Genomic DNA, 15,729 nt, shown 5'->3' on the forward strand with positions numbered 1-15,729 from the left:
GTTAGACTAAATCATTTTAGTTCTCAGGAGACTAGACTATTGTGTGCCTCAGATAGAGAACAGGAAAGACCAAAGTGCCACCAATGCCTAAGACCTCTGCAATGACCAGAAATTGATTAGGTGGGATATGCCCAGATGATCCCAGCAGGCGATCCGTGCCCCATGGATCAGAGGAAGGTGACAAACCTCCAAGATCCCTGCCAATCTGACCAGGGGAAAAATTCCTTCCCGACCGCAAATCTGGACATCAGTTTGATTCTGAGCATGTGAGCAAGACACAACAGCCGGGCACCTAGAAACATGATTCTATCACCTCCGAGCATTGCTTTACGTCATCTGGTTTCTCATCTCCAGCTCTGGTCAATCCCTAATGCTTCAGAGAAAGGCAGAAAAAAAACACTGAATACAACTGGACAATTGTGTATTAGGGGACAAAATCCTTCCTGACCCATACAGGTGACCAGTTGAAGCTCTGAAGCATGACATTTGATTATAGTGCCTGTGTTAATGCAGAGCTGCAAGTGGGATGGATGTGTTGATGGCAGTGCAGGCACTCCTTTACTCCCAATGGACAGAGAACATTCACATCACATTCAAGCTCCAATTCCTCACCAGAATTTTGCCCCACCTACTATATAGCTCTTCCTAAGCCTCCCGCTTTTCCCACCTTTTATGGTGCTTTCCATTATGTCTGAAACAGTCTCCTTGTCCATATCCAGCAAGTGTCCTCACTCCCCTGCAAATCCTTCCTCTTCGCATGGTCCTCCATCTCTTCTTCTCATCACTAATCTCCACAACCTCCCTCTTCTCAATGCTTGTCTTGTGTCTTGTCTTGTACATGCTTATCTTGTCTCTTCAGGGCAATGAATGTGGGTTATTTATAGATCTGAGCCATCATGCTCTTAGGCCCAGATTCTCAGACATTTAAGCACCTGTTCCCAGGCTTCAAGAACTACTGGTATAATTTTGCAGGATTTGGTCCCATGTTTGTAAAGTACCATGTAGTTTTATAGTTCTATAGAAATGAAATATATAATAGTAATAATTTCATAAATAGATGTCTATATACCTACAGTGCCAGTCAACGCAAAAACTCTTCTTTCAAGGCTTCAGTCCAATGCCCCAGCTGCTAGGAAGGTTGCAAAAATGAAACGAATTGTGCCCTTTCTCCTGATAACATCATGTGTAACACTATAAACACCTATTGAGCAGCTGTTGCTCTGAAACCTCTCATTTCCCATGGACAGTGTATAATCACGTCTACCAGACAGTCATGCCAAATACAAGATGTTATTTTTGATCTCCAACATCAACCTCTGTCTACAGAGCCAGAGGAACCACTTCAAAACTATCTTTGAACTTAACTTTTAAAATCTCAAAGCAAAAAACACAGCAGCAGAAAGTTATGGCACATACTTTTGAGAGGGGAAAAAGAAAAGTGTCTGTGAAGCGGTTGTCCTGATTATCAGCATGCTAGGAACATGCCTTGGTTTTACTAAGTCAGTTTAAAAATCAATCTAGGTAAACTGATACAAGCCCCTAATATAGATGCACTTGGTTAATCCTTGCTTATATCAATTTAAATTAAACTTGTAATTTATGCATGGAAACTAAATCAACATAAGCAAGCATTAAACCAGTTTAAGTGCATCTACATTAGGGGCTAGTGCTGGTGTAACTAAATTGATTTTTCAATTGATTTAGTTAAATGGATGCTCTTTTCTAGTACATTGGGCTGGGATATATTACTGTTTATTTCAGCACGTGAGAAGCGATATACAAAGAATTAACACATTAAGACCAAACTAACACATTTGGTGACCATAAAAGTGCAGGCAAGCAGGCTGAAGTTAATAATGGGTTGCACAGCAGGAAATTTATGCAAGCAAATGCTAGTTCATATCATTTAACTCAGGCTTGCAATTAACACCATTTAAACAGACTAGCCATGCCATTTACCAATTGTTCAGTATCATGAAGTTGCATTACACTGACTCTGCTCTGGCAATTGTCCAAATGAAATGGGCATGTTACTTACTTATCAGGTCTTCAGTTAAAAGGATTCCATTGTAGGTGCAGTAAGCAACAGTAAATCTGTGATATTTAAACCCATCTTTACTGAATATAGTAGTAACGTAACATTTGACTTATTTCCTGCACTGTCATTTGATTGTCATTAGATTTCAAGTCCAGTGACTAACGAACTTCCTCAAAGTGTCCAGGGAGATTCTAGTAAGAACAATACTTTGGTTGACTATTCAAAACCAAATGTATAGTAATCACTGAATGCGTCAGTGTTGTATAGACTGTGTCGAATCTCCATAGTTATGCTCAACATAACAACTAAAAAGGAAGAAATATTTTTACAGTGGTTGATAAGTATACAGGAAGTAAGCAACATCTGTTACAATTTCAGGAGATTTTGCCTTCAGCAACTGCTGAAAACCTTCAGATCCTGCATTCCTGATACCCCTTGCTTGGACTTTAATACTAGCAGCTGTTGAACAGCATACGTGCAAAATTGTGACTTAAAAATAATATGTAAACTCTTTTCTAAAAGGTCACTGCCATGTAAGTTGTTAGCTGTTTTCAATGTAGTATTTTTTTTCTCCATTATCAATACCCGTTAGAAGGTTGGGGAAGGGGGAAAAAGGGAGGCGGGGGAGAATTTTTCTGCAGATTTGTCATTTTTCATTTTGCAAACACTGATGTTTTTTAAATTCATTGTTTTCCCTTGGTGCTGAAATTAACATGCCTGTTTTTTGTTTGTTTGTTTTTTAAAGAAGACCAAAAATATATTCCCCATTTACAGAATAACAACTACAACTCTGCTTAGGAAACCACATCCTTATGTGCTTTCCTGAACCGGGGCCTACGGAGACCTACCTACCTGCAATCAAATATCACTGTTAAGGTAAACCCTTCCAGTTACAACTATGCAGCACTTACAGCTAAGGAAAAAGTAGTTAAATATGTACAAATATCAATCAATTCTTAGTGAACAGGACAGAGCTACACCATCCCCTGCACAACACAGATGCACCAGGAATGCATAAGCAGCAGAGAATCCTGTGGCACCTTATAGACTAACAGACGTTTTGGAGTGTGAGCTTTCGTGGGTGAATACCCACTTCGTCAGACGCAGGACGAAGATGCATACTACATCTATTTTTCACTTACGGCAGGATTGAGCAATTCAGTGCAAACAGTTTCTCTCTAAAAGATCAGGGAACAACACAAATTTTAAAAATAAATTTAAACATATAGGCCAAATTCTCTACTGGTGTTAATGGGGAAAACTCTCTGGCAGTTAGTGAAGCAGCTAAACTAGTGGAAAATTTGATCCTATAATTTTGTTTGCATTTAACCAACAGCAATTGTCACATATTTGTTACAGGACTGAGGTTCGTGTACAGTAAACACTTACGTTTTCATATGCTTCCTTTGAGATTGTAACTTTCCCAAGGAAATTGCAACAGTTATGTTGAAATTGTATTTATCCATATATGGTAGACACTTTGGACCTGACACTAGTGAACTGGAAATGCACGTCAAAGCTCAGAGAGCTAGATTCTGCTGTTATACCAGTGAGGTCAAAGGAGATTTGCACATGTATAAGTGAGAACAGAATTTGGCCATGAAAGTCCATAGTGTTATATTTTGAAGTCTTACTGTGTTCTTTGTGTGTTGTGTTCTTAACCTATCAGTGGGTGCCATTTTATTTGAAAATAAATTAAAGAGAAAGATGCCTTCAAATATTGTCAGAAAAACAGGACCTTAGTTTGGAAAACAGACATAGTAATTCTACCTACTAAGGCCTGGTCTACACTGCGGGGCGGGGGGAGCCATTCTAAGATACACAACTTCTGCTACGAGAATAGCGTAGCTGAAGCTGACGTATCTTAGATCGACTTACCTCCTCTCCTCATGGCGTGGGATCGACTGCCGCGGCTTCCCATCAACTCTGCTTCTGCCTCTCACCCTGGTGGAGTTCCGGAGTTGACAGGGAGCACATGCAGGGATGGATTTATTGCATCTAGACAAGATGTGATAAATGGATCCCCGATAGATTGATCGCTACCCACCGATCCAGTGGGTAGTGTGGACGTACCCTAACAGTCAAACTGAATTCTATCAAGTGCCATTACTAGTGAGATCACAAAGGCTGAGACACACTGATCAAAGCAAGAAACTTAATGCCTGCCACATCATCCTTAAATACAAAGCACCCTCCTATGTCTAGAACCAGAAGTTTATGTGGAACAGAAGAGACTCTAAGGAAATACAACACAGTAGACACTTTGGCAGTGTATATTGCCTACTCTAGCTTACCTTTGTTGAACTATTACATTTTAAATAATGTATATGGGAAAATGCACTAACTTTAAGTGGTTTTAAACCCTGGAGATTGGTGAATAATAAATAAAAGCTTTTATTCTTTTATCAGTGACTCATATCTGCTCATACTGGTCTGGTTTGGAGAGTGCTGTGAATGAAGCTAAACTATATTAAGTTGGAAGTGTTGTATTATTTGCATAAGCATAACATTCTATTACTTCTTTGATTTCACAGCAAATTGACTTTTTCAGATTTATTCTCAGGGAGCGTGGCACCAGGAAGGCTGCTCTGGATTAATCTGAGTATTGTATCTAACCATCTTGGAAATATGCCAAACTCTGAAATGATCTTTCATTAGAACTGCCATCATGGAACAACAAACCCATAACTTGTTTTTCTCTGTTCTATTAATTTGGTGTCTGGGGAAACAAACTTGCACCTGCCTCAGGAGCGTAGATTCACTGTGCAGACTCCAAAACATAGGCACATTCTGTATACTTGCTTCTTTTATGCTTTGTGGACATTAGAAACCAGCTACTGAGCTACTGTAAAGTGGTGTAACTCCACAATCAAACTATAACTATTTCCAGCAGCTCAGGATCTAGTCCTAGATGCACAAGAAACCTTCACCAAATCTTAGCAGTACCAGACCCTACCACCCTCTGTTTGGGCTGCGTTCACCGATGCATCTTCTGGTAATTCATCTCCTATTGCAGCCTAGGATTTTTCTGCATTCCTGGATCCTCTAGAGCTGGGACCATCTAAATAAACTAGATGTGACCTTTTTTTCAGTCTGTCAAAACCACAGAGGCTGGTTCTGCAAGGTTGTGAGCAGATACTAATGACTAGTCAGGCAGGTAGATTAATAATGCAACTTAGGACAAATCAGAATTCTAGGTCAAACAATGTTTTATGGAATACACCAGGAGTCAGCAACCTTTCAGAAGTGGTGTGCTGAGTCTTCATTTATTCACTCTACTCGTGGCAGTAATACATTTTAACGTTTTTAGAAGGTCTCTTTCTATAAGTCTATAACAGGGGTTGGCAATCTTTCAGAAGTGGTGTGCCGAGTCTTCATTTATTCACTCTAATTTAAGTTTTCACCTGCCAGTAATACATTTTAAGGTTTTTAGAAAGTCTCTTTTCATGTCTATAATATAGAACTAAACTATTGTTGTATGTAAAGTAAATAAGGTTTTAAAAATGTTTAAGCAGCTTCCTTTAAAATTAAATTAAAATGCAGAGCCCTCTGGACCAGTGGCCAGGACCTGGGCAGTGTGAGTGCCACTGAAAATCAGCTTGCATGCCACCTTCAGCCTGCATGCCATGCCATAGGTTGCCTACCCCTGGAATATACTCTAAAGTGAACATCTTGCACAGCTTGCTATGACACAGTTGATTAATGAGAAAACTCTTATCCCACTGGGTTTGTCCAAAGACATGAAACCCATTTTTAGCATCCCAAAGGTGTTCACACTGACAGACCTGACAGCACAGTCTGCCTGACTGTAACTCTCTAGAGTAGCAGGAAGGATGAAATGAGTCATGAAACCAGTCCCCTAGAGGGAGAATCTTGAGTAGAATGTCAACAGATCTTTTTCGTCTTCCTCACTTCAACTGTTTGAGCTTTTACCAATGAGGCATCCCCGGTATTCCAGTTTGCTTCTAAAGATGCAGGACCAGATGGCTCCCACACATAATGTACTGACTCATGGCAGGGCCTGAGGTATTTGTTATGTATGACAGCTAATATAGGTGCTGGACCATTTTTGATTCCTGAATGTATTCCTTTCCAGGGTGAGCTGTGCATCACATATGGACAGCACCAGAACAGCTATCTATGAATCACAAACGTACAGTTGAAAGATTAGGCCCATTTCCCTCGCAGTGTGCTAGGGAAACACTCATCAGGCACTTAACACGGAGGGCAAGAAAGACACCCACTAATGAAACATGCAGTGTGAGAAATATGCAAGGCATTGCCTCTGTGGCAAAGTATCTGGCAGCAGAGAATGCTGATGGCCGAAGGATACAAGGCTATTGTCAGAATCCAGCCCCATTCTCCTTATAGCTAATGCCATAAGCTGTTGTAGACACACTGCCTGGTGCCTATTTGTACAGTTAATAGCTATAAGGATATTTCTGGCCAGAAAGCTTCCTAAACATAGTAATGAGAAGGTGCTAAACTCATTGTCTGACAATGAACCCGTCTCCGGCATTTTCTGGAATATGGGCCTGATTCCCTACTCCCTTATCTGGTGTAAATCAGGAGTCACTCCGTTACATTCAAATGAGTTACACTGTATAAAACTGGTGTAAATGAGAGGACAATCTGGCCTATAATGTAGTCTTAGTGCCAACGAAGTTTGCTTAGTGGGGGGATGCAACATTGTAGCATTTCTGCAGAGTGTGATTTGTGCTTCAGTGAGAGAAATGCCAAAGAAGCAACTTTGCAATCATCCCTTATTGAGGAGTTGCACATACCCACCTTGGGTAGATAATTGAACCATGAAAGAGACTGGAATGCTAGTAAAACGCTCTCATACATCTACAAGTATGAATCCACTAAAAGTCTGGAATCCCAAGCTAGTACTCAAGGCAAATAAGAAGGTCTCATGGACAAGAGAAGCCACTGTTTGCTCTTCTGCAGCCTGTCTCTTACCAGATATTTGACACTGTACTGGACTGTACTGGACCTGACAGAACACCTTCTGAGTGGGTACAGTGACAGCCTTAGCAGATAGGCGTGAGTGCTGGTATGCCAGAGCCCCAGTCTGTGCATTGTGTTCAAGTGCAAGGGGCTGGAACCTTGTCCAGGAATGTCAAAACTGCACTATTTGAAGAGCTTCTGCAATTAAGAATGTGTCATCACTGCCTCCAGGTCAGCATAGGGCTCACTTTAAATCTCCTATAAATAGCTTCCCAAGGCAGAGTAAGGCAAATGTTTGGCTCTGGTGAATCTAAGTTTTGCATTCTCTAGGGAAGGCGGAAGATTCTTTAAAGAAACCTCCATCTTTGCACAGGTCTTTGTGGAAAGCTCTTGTGGATATTCACCAGAATGAGCCAAGTTTCTTGCTTGAATACCTCAGCAAGGGGCAGAAAGCAGATCTGTGGCTTTCTTCACCACTGAAAGTCAAGGTTTAATTTCTGCTAAAGAGAAAAATGAGGCTCAAACTCAGATACTAGTGAAACCTCCCTGCATCTTAAATTATTTGAAAAGCGTAGGACACCTAGTGGATTTCTAAGGAATATCTTCAAGAAGGATTATTATCAGCACCTTGTCATTTTCCTGGCATAATGAACCATGAATATGTTTGTAAGGAAGCATAGTAAAATCAGGATCTCAGTTTATTAAATGAATCTAGATACAGCTTCCAATTTACCTTAAGAGGCAGCTACTATTATTACTAGACTGTATTCAAATACTATTAGTTTTATTTCACTGTCTTTAAAAAAAGCATTATGGGGAACTGGCTGTATTAGAGGAGTGGAATGATGCTAGAGAGCTCTTCACCCAAGCAAAACCAATGTTGTCTGGCAGCAATGGACAGTGGTCCCAGCTGATGATTGTTCAACGATCTAAATGTGATAAGTTTGATAGTCTCAGTCTAGTTCTTGGCAGGTGCTTACGTAGCAAGGAATAGCACCATGCTGGGCACAAATTGCCAACCTTGCTGGCCGTCTCAGCAGCAAGAGCAGGGATTGAATTGGCCATGGAGTTTAAACTGCTTTCTCAATTCCCTAGAGCCGGTCCCTTCAGATTAAAATCAAGGTGTTTCGGTGGGCAGGATAGAGAAGCTTGTTCTGGTGCTGCCCTTGCTGTACTTGTCCTGTGGATTGTATTTATACTCAGATAACCTACCTAGATGTCAGTGAAGTGAAACAGGTGTAACAGAGCAGAATTTGGCTATTTGTAGACAATAACAAGTGATATGAAAAGGTGTGGAGCTGAAGCACAAACTTCAGAAATTACTTCTTGACCAATATGTAATCACGGAAAAGCCAGTGCTCTCTTTCAAAATGTGTCTGTGGAGGCAACAGGCCAGGGAAGTTTGTTTGTGGAATCCAGAATGGAGACAGGGAATAGATGATTTCACATCATGACAGACTCACCTCATCAAGCACTGAGTCATCTGGTCATTTGCATTAAATTCCTGTTCCCCACAGAATGGAGAAAGTTTCTCTTCCTTCCCATTTACTTCAACACTGATCTACTTAAACACTGGTCCCACTGCTGACTCTTTCTAGACCTACTCCCTTCTCGTTCTCCAGCAGAGATACACAGATACGCAGAGAGCAGCAAAACTAGGGCTAGTTTTGAAAACATATCTAGAGTAATTTCAGATCTGGGTCCCACATTATTCAAACTCTGCAGTTTGGGGAGAGGAAGGTTGATTTACAGGAAATGACCTGGACAGGGCCCACCTCTTGTCATATGAGCTGCAGAACTAGAAAGTATAGAGTTTAGAGCTGTAATTCAGTTAGCTAAGCTATCGACCGCTTTGCATTTCTATTACATTCACCAGTGCCAGGGAGAGTGGAACTCCTTGTACACCATAGTCCCTTTAATCTGGTCAGGTCTGTTTAAAAAGGAAGTTTGTTATTTAAGCGGACAGATTTTATATTCAGGACTTCTTTTTCTGAGTGACATTATGTGAAACTGAAACTGGTGAGGCCTAAAGTGACTGTTCTCTTCTATAATTTAGAGGTTTGATTGGAAAGCTGAGTGAATTATCTCTGCATCATTGTAATGACTCATTGCTTGTTAGGAAATTGGAAAGTATTGACTGGATTTCCCCCCTAGGAAATATTTCTCCTCTGAATGAATAGTGTAGGTTGTGTTGCTTTGCTTTTGTCACTTTTGCCTGTTAACAGGGAAAGCTGGTTGTCCCTTTGATTGGGAAAGTGGGAATTTGGGTCATCAGCCATTCAAGGACAATTTTGAATTATTGTCAGGTGCTGATCCAAATCATTCTCTGAACTGCTCATTGTTTGATGGAATTTGCAACACATATACTGGAAATATAGGGCCAAGTTCAGGCATCTGCCAGAAAACCTGCAACCCAGCAATGGTAGTGCTGGACAGTTGCCAACTTTCATTTTGTTTCCTTCAAATCCCAGGTAGAGACCAATCTGCAGGGTGAAATCATAGCACCACTGAAGTGGAAAAACTATCATTTAATTTAGTGGGACCAGGATTTCACCTTAGAAGTTAGGGGTAGATGCCTATGTGTTTTTGACTATATATCCGTAACCCATCAATGGTGCCTTGTCAATCTGTGCTCCTTGCAGGTCTCATTTACAAGCCACGGACGTGCACGGCCTAGCGCATAGCTGTAACACTGATACCTACATGCATACATTAATGGTGCTGTTGCAGCATATTTCCGGGCTTGTTTTGGTGGCTGGTCTATGAATTTCCAAAACATGGCCATAAATGCACAGTTATAAGTGCGACCTGGTCTCCTTTTCTCCTGCACATAAAACATTCAGGAGCTATGTGACTCTCATGTTTTGTCTGTGCTCTAGCTTTTGGGAATGTGCTGTGTCGCTCTGCTCACTACGGAAACGTGCGTCTAAAGGAAGAATGGAGAAACTATGATGTGGTGATAATTTGTGTTGTTTTCCTTTGACTGAATTTCATGCTCACGCAAATGAGAAACTAACGGCAACATAGAGACCAGATTTGCCAATGAACTTCATCCCTGAATTGCTAAATCCTCTGCTATTCCAGTGCTGAGCACATATACATTAGTAGTGTTAATACACTTCATTACTGACACGAAGTATCCCATATAATCCAAACCTGGCTGCCCTCACAGCTATGCCAACAGTCCTCATTCTTGGTCTGCAGCATTTCCTGCTATCTCAATCCTGACTCCAGACGGTTCTGTCAGTGCACCTCTGTTCTGATCTGCAGCACTCTCTGATATTTTAATCTTGCCTATTTACTCCAAGAAGAGAATGATTACAAATTATTTTAATTAGTTTAAATTGGCTTAGCTAAAGATAACTCCTACTAACATTCATGCATGTGGCAATCTGTTGTCACGTTCACCTTAAAAGACGTGATTGGCAAAAGCCCTCTATTATAATTTACATTAGGTCAGAACCATACAGAAATATAAAGAACATTATGCTCATTTCATTTGGATACAGTATCGATTCTTACTTTCTGTTCTAAACTCTTATGTTGTATTACCTTGTGCCACTCCAGAAATAACTGCAGTTAGGTGCGGGATGAAATTACTCTTGTAAAAAAGTATCATTAAAATGTTTTTTCTGAAATATCAACTGATAAATATACTCTATAAAAGCACAGGAAAACAACTAGTTTTTTTGTGTTGCTTTTTTTTGTTTTGTTTTGGTTGTTTTACAGCTGTGTAACAAAAAGTCATTTGATTTGTGCTACTTTTCCCCCCAATAAGATAAAACAATCTTTTGTCTTTTAAAGGTGAAACTAAGCTTGACAAATTTCAAGTTCACACCTTAGGTACTTTTGTGATGTCTATAGTATCTGAGAGCTTCACACTGTGTAGTGTATTTATCCTCACTACACCCCTGTTAGGTAGAGCAGCACTATTATTCCCATTGTACAGAAGAGGAACTGAGCCCTGGTCTATGCTACAGAGTTAGGTTGACATAAGGCAGCTTAGTCGAGCTAACTCTGTAAGCATCTACACTAAAATGTAGCTCCCACTGATGTAATTTGCCCACTACACTGAGGGCCGGTCTACACTATGGGGTTAAGTTGACCTAAGTACGCAACTCCAGCTTTGTGAATAACATAGCTGAAGTCAACGTACCTTAAGTCGACATTGTGGTGTCTACACCGTGCTGGGTCGACAGGAGAAACTCTCGGGTCAACTTACCTTATGCTTCTCCTTCCAGTGGAGTACCGAAGTCGATGGGAGAGTGATCTGTGGTTAATATAGTAGGTCTTCATTAGACCTGCTAAATTGAATCCTGGTGGATTGATCACCACAGTGTCAATCCACAGTAAGTGGAGACATACTCTGGCTTAATAACTCCACCTCCACGAGAGGTGTAGCACATAGGTTGCTGTAGTTAGGTCGATAGTGTCAGTGTAGACACTGTGTTGCTTAACATTGACTGCTGCCTTACAGAAGCCACCCCACAATGCCCCACACTGACTGTTAAATTGGTGCAAGCCCTCCTTGTGAGGACACTCACCGCTGAGAGAAGGAGCGTAGTGTGGACATGAAAAAGTGATTTAATTACTGCAGTGGCTATACAGCCAAATAATTTAGATTGATATAATTTTGTAGTGTGAACATACCCTGAGAAACAGGCGCCAACTCGGTGGGTTCTCCGGGGCTCAAGCACTCACAGTAAAAAAGTAGGGGGTGCTCAGCACCCACTAGCCACAGTGTTTCTGGCCCTGGGGCTGCCTGCCAATCAATTGCTTGGTGGCCCCAGGGCTGGCTGCCAATCAGGCAGGCAGGAGCCACTTGGGGAAGGGGAGCCGGAGAGCAGGGAGCAGAAGGTCGGGGGGCTCAAGGGAGAGGGAAGAGCAGGGGTCGGAAGAGGCAGAGTGAGAGCGGAGTCTCAGGGGAGGGGATGGAGTGGGAGTGCAAAGAGGTAGAGCGAGGGAAGGGCAAAGTGAGGGCAGGGAAGGGATGGAGCACTCACCGGGAAAAATACAAGTCAGAGTTTTTGCCCTGAGACACAGAAAGTAATCTACCCTGCAGATACCATGATCAGGAAGGTGGTTTTCCCAGGGTGAGGCTTATCCATTGCACTGCGGGTGTGCTGACCCCTGCGATTTCCCCAAATGCGGGAAACTCGACTGCATAATTTGTGGTAGTGGGGGACTGTGTTTGTGCTCTCCCCTGAAAAAAATAAAAAGTAAAAGACCTGAGGTTGACTCAGAACAGCTAACTCATGCATGGGCTATAACATTGCAGTGTAGATGTTTGGGCTTAGGCTGGAGCCTGGGCTCTGTGACCCCAGGACAGAAGGGTCTTGGAGCTCAGGCATCTACAATGCAGTTTTCAGACTAGCAGCCTGAATCAGCTGACCTGATCTCAGAGCTATGGGTTTTTATTGCAATGTGGACATATGAAGAGAAACTAAGTGACTTACCCAGGGTCACAGAGCCAGGCTGTGGTAGACCAAGGAATGAAACCCAGATTTCCTGAGTGCCAACCTAGTCCCCTAACCACTAGACCATCCTTCCTCTTTAATTGCTGAACTGCTATTATGTAATTTGTTATTTTATTGCAAATCAATGTCTCTACTCAATCTTTTATTTTCAGTGCTACAGAAAGGTGCACACTGGTGTTATTTTAACAGCATGATGTATTTTTAAACAACAAAAATTATTACGTTAAAGGGTTTCTTCTTATCCCAATGAACAGTGCTTGACATTCAGAACTCTCCTTAATGCCACTGGGCTACATTTTTATACATGGAGATGAGAACATTCCCCTTAATTATGTAGATGAGTAACTTATCAGTTCCACTGCTGAAAGCAATCCTGTGGAAGAGAAAAAAATTTTAAAGGCTCCAGTTCAATTATATGGTCATGAATATCATTTTAACTCCTCACATCTTGGTCTCAATCCTGTACCATAGAAGTCAATGGCAAAGCTCTCATTGACTTCCACAGATATGAATTTGACCCCTATAACATAAGCACATCAGGGACTGGACCCAAGCATGATTGCTTTATGTTAGACTGCCTTTAAACAACACTCACTTTCCCACCAGTATTTATGGATAAGTGCACAAAGTAGCTTCGCTCACCTGTGTCTTTTCTGATCTCCTGCTAAGAGGGATATTGCAGTACCGGATTTTTATTCTGGGCTTCACATCATGCAGGACATAGGGATTGCCACGTTTTTCCGTGTTCAATGCTGTTTCTCATTAGGCCCAAACTAATGCTTGAATATCTTTCTCTTTTGCTCCCTCCTGTTAAATGAGTCTTTCAAACCCTCCCTGAATTTATTTGGGCAGTCTCCCTCTGCCAAACAGAAATTTATGGCCTACTCCTTCCCCCAATAGTTAATTTCTTCAGGAAAAACATACCTCCTAAAGATGTAAAGATCTTTAAGACTAGAGACAGGCTTGATCCAAATCCTATCCAGGTTTTGAACTGAGGTGATGTGAAGTGGAGCACGCTGACTGTTCTTTCATTTTGCTCCTGAATAGATCTATATTTCTCTAACTCTGTCTGCAGATGCAGCATGTTTCCAGAGATCAACACATCCAAGGCTCGATCTTACACGCTTCCCTCTCCAAGCCATGAGCCTTCTATATACTGGACTGTTTTGTAGTCTGGAATATTAGCTTAGGCCTTTGCTACACATGCGAGTTGGAGCGCATTAAATCAGCTCTGAGCGCCCTAACGCCTGAGGTGTCCACACTGGCAAGGTGTGTTTCCCAAGTCCAAATGCAGTGTTCCACTGTGGTGAGCATGTCCGTGAATGCCACAAGCAATCTCATGTCATATGCGTTATGTGTGTTGACATCATCGTGGGACTCCTCACTGTCACTTTGCAGCTTAAGGAGTAACTCGACTGCAATTCGTGAGGTGCTGGTGAGACCCATCAGCATATTCCTCAGCAGTTTGGGATCCATTCCAGCAGACCGAAAAGGAAAACAGAGCACGTAGTAAAAAAACGCTGAAAGATGGCGCCAAATGTGGACGGAAGCACAGGAATTGCTGGGATGTGAAGCGATGCATCCCAGGGCATTGGGACAGGACCCAGGATGTCCTGTGGTCCCTCCCGCCTCCCCCAAGCCACAGCGCCAGAATGGGAGGAGGTGCTCTGTGGGCTAGCTGCTCATAATGCACCACTACCAATGCCACTGCAAGTGCCGCAAATGTGGCCACACCACTGCGCTTGCAGCTGACAGTGTGAACACAGAGACAGCAGCAGGGAAAGCACTGCCATGAGGGCTGGTTTAACTGTGGGTGCTCTACATCTGCAAGTGTAGCCATGCCCTTACCTTCATTGTCCTTGTTGATGTGACAGTTCTGCCAAGTCATCGACTTCTCACAGGAGACTCCCACAACAGGAGACCATTTCCTTCAGTTGACTGTTGTAGGGAGTGCCATGCTCGGTAATTCCTAGAGAGTACAAAATCCATCATATAAAACTCCTATGCTATGTTGTTCACACCTTGTGGGTGATGAGTAACTTGTGTGTTTACCTGCCCCGTCTGCAGGTCCGACCTATCGCGGCTACTACTGGCCACGGATCGCTGCTCCTGGCCAACAGGAGCTGTTGGAAGCGGTGGCCAGTAAGTCCCTCAGCCCGCACCCTTCCAGCAGCTCCCATTGGGCCGGAGCAGCAAACCGTGGCCAGTGGGAGCCGCGATCGGCCGAACCTGCAGATGCAGCAGGTAAACACACCGGTCCGGCCCGCCAGGGGCTTTCCCTACACAAGCGGCGACCCCTATTTGAGAAACCCTGATGTAAAGCGTCCCTCTGTAGTTATAAGGCCAAAGTTATGTGAAGGCTGCACATTTTCAATTCAAGCACTTCCAGGAGCAGTGCCAGGGTTTTTGGCGCCCTAGGCGGGGGTCCTTCTGCGCCCCCAGTTGTTGGTGGCAATTCTGCGGCGGGGGGGGGGTCCTTCCGCGACTCCTGGTCTTCGGGGCACTTTGGCAGCGGGTCCCGGAGCGAGTGAAGGACTCGCCACAGAATTGCTGCCGAAGACCCAGAGCGTGGAAGGACCCCCCGCCGCCGAATTGCTGCCAAGGGTGGCAAAATGCCACCCCCCCAAATCCTAGTGCAAATGGAAGCACCAGCCGTGAGCACTTCCCTAATAATACCTGTATTGGAGAGATTTGACCTAGCTTAGGCAAAGAGACTCAAACGCGGACTCAGCTTTGATTTGCTTGTAACTTGGACGGCTGCAGCTCACATTGTGCTATTGCTGGGAGGTCTGCGAGCCTGGCTGAGTCTCCCAGCTGACCTAGCCCTAGGCTGCTCTTTGTAAACACACTGCCGCATGGTGCCACACATGGTCTCCTTCTGAATATTAACCCGCCCCCAATGATACATTAATAATGGTCATAGAAGAACTATATAGCAACTACTAGGATGCAAACAATAACTCCCCAACACACTTAGGCTGGGTAAGGGATTCCAAACGGATAAATTTATTGACAATAATGATTCTGGAAAGGCTGTGTAGGATGGAGAGGCACCCGCCCGCTCTACAGCTCAGGGGACGGTAAAAACGAACAGGTTCCACCGAGATTTGAACTCGGATCGCTGGATTCAGAGTCCAGAGTGCTAACCATTACACCATGGAACCGCCTTCACGACAACGTGCCCAGGCGGCCTGTCATCCTGGCTGCGGCCGGGCTCCGACCAGCTCCAGACAGATTTGCCCCGCCCCAGGCACCCCCTGCTCC

General features: G+C 43.2%; 2 non-coding genes across 2 annotated transcripts; one reads left to right on the top strand and one right to left on the bottom strand.

Annotated features, from left to right (window-relative positions):
* Positions 1 to 12,035: 12,035 nt before the first annotated feature.
* LOC116816674 (U1 spliceosomal RNA) lies at positions 12,036 to 12,194 on the top strand. Its single transcript, XR_004371783.1, has one exon. It is a non-coding gene; the product is annotated as a U1 spliceosomal RNA (small nuclear RNA).
* Positions 12,195 to 15,557: 3,363 nt separating this feature from the next.
* TRNAQ-CUG (transfer RNA glutamine (anticodon CUG)) lies at positions 15,558 to 15,629 on the bottom strand. Its single transcript has one exon. It is a non-coding gene; the product is annotated as a tRNA-Gln (tRNA).
* Between the last annotated feature and the right edge of the window lie 100 nt (positions 15,630 to 15,729).

The sequence above is a fragment of the Chelonoidis abingdonii genome, chromosome 9 (assembly GCF_003597395.2).
Source record: "Chelonoidis abingdonii isolate Lonesome George chromosome 9, CheloAbing_2.0, whole genome shotgun sequence".
NCBI lineage: Eukaryota > Metazoa > Chordata > Testudines > Testudinidae > Chelonoidis > Chelonoidis abingdonii.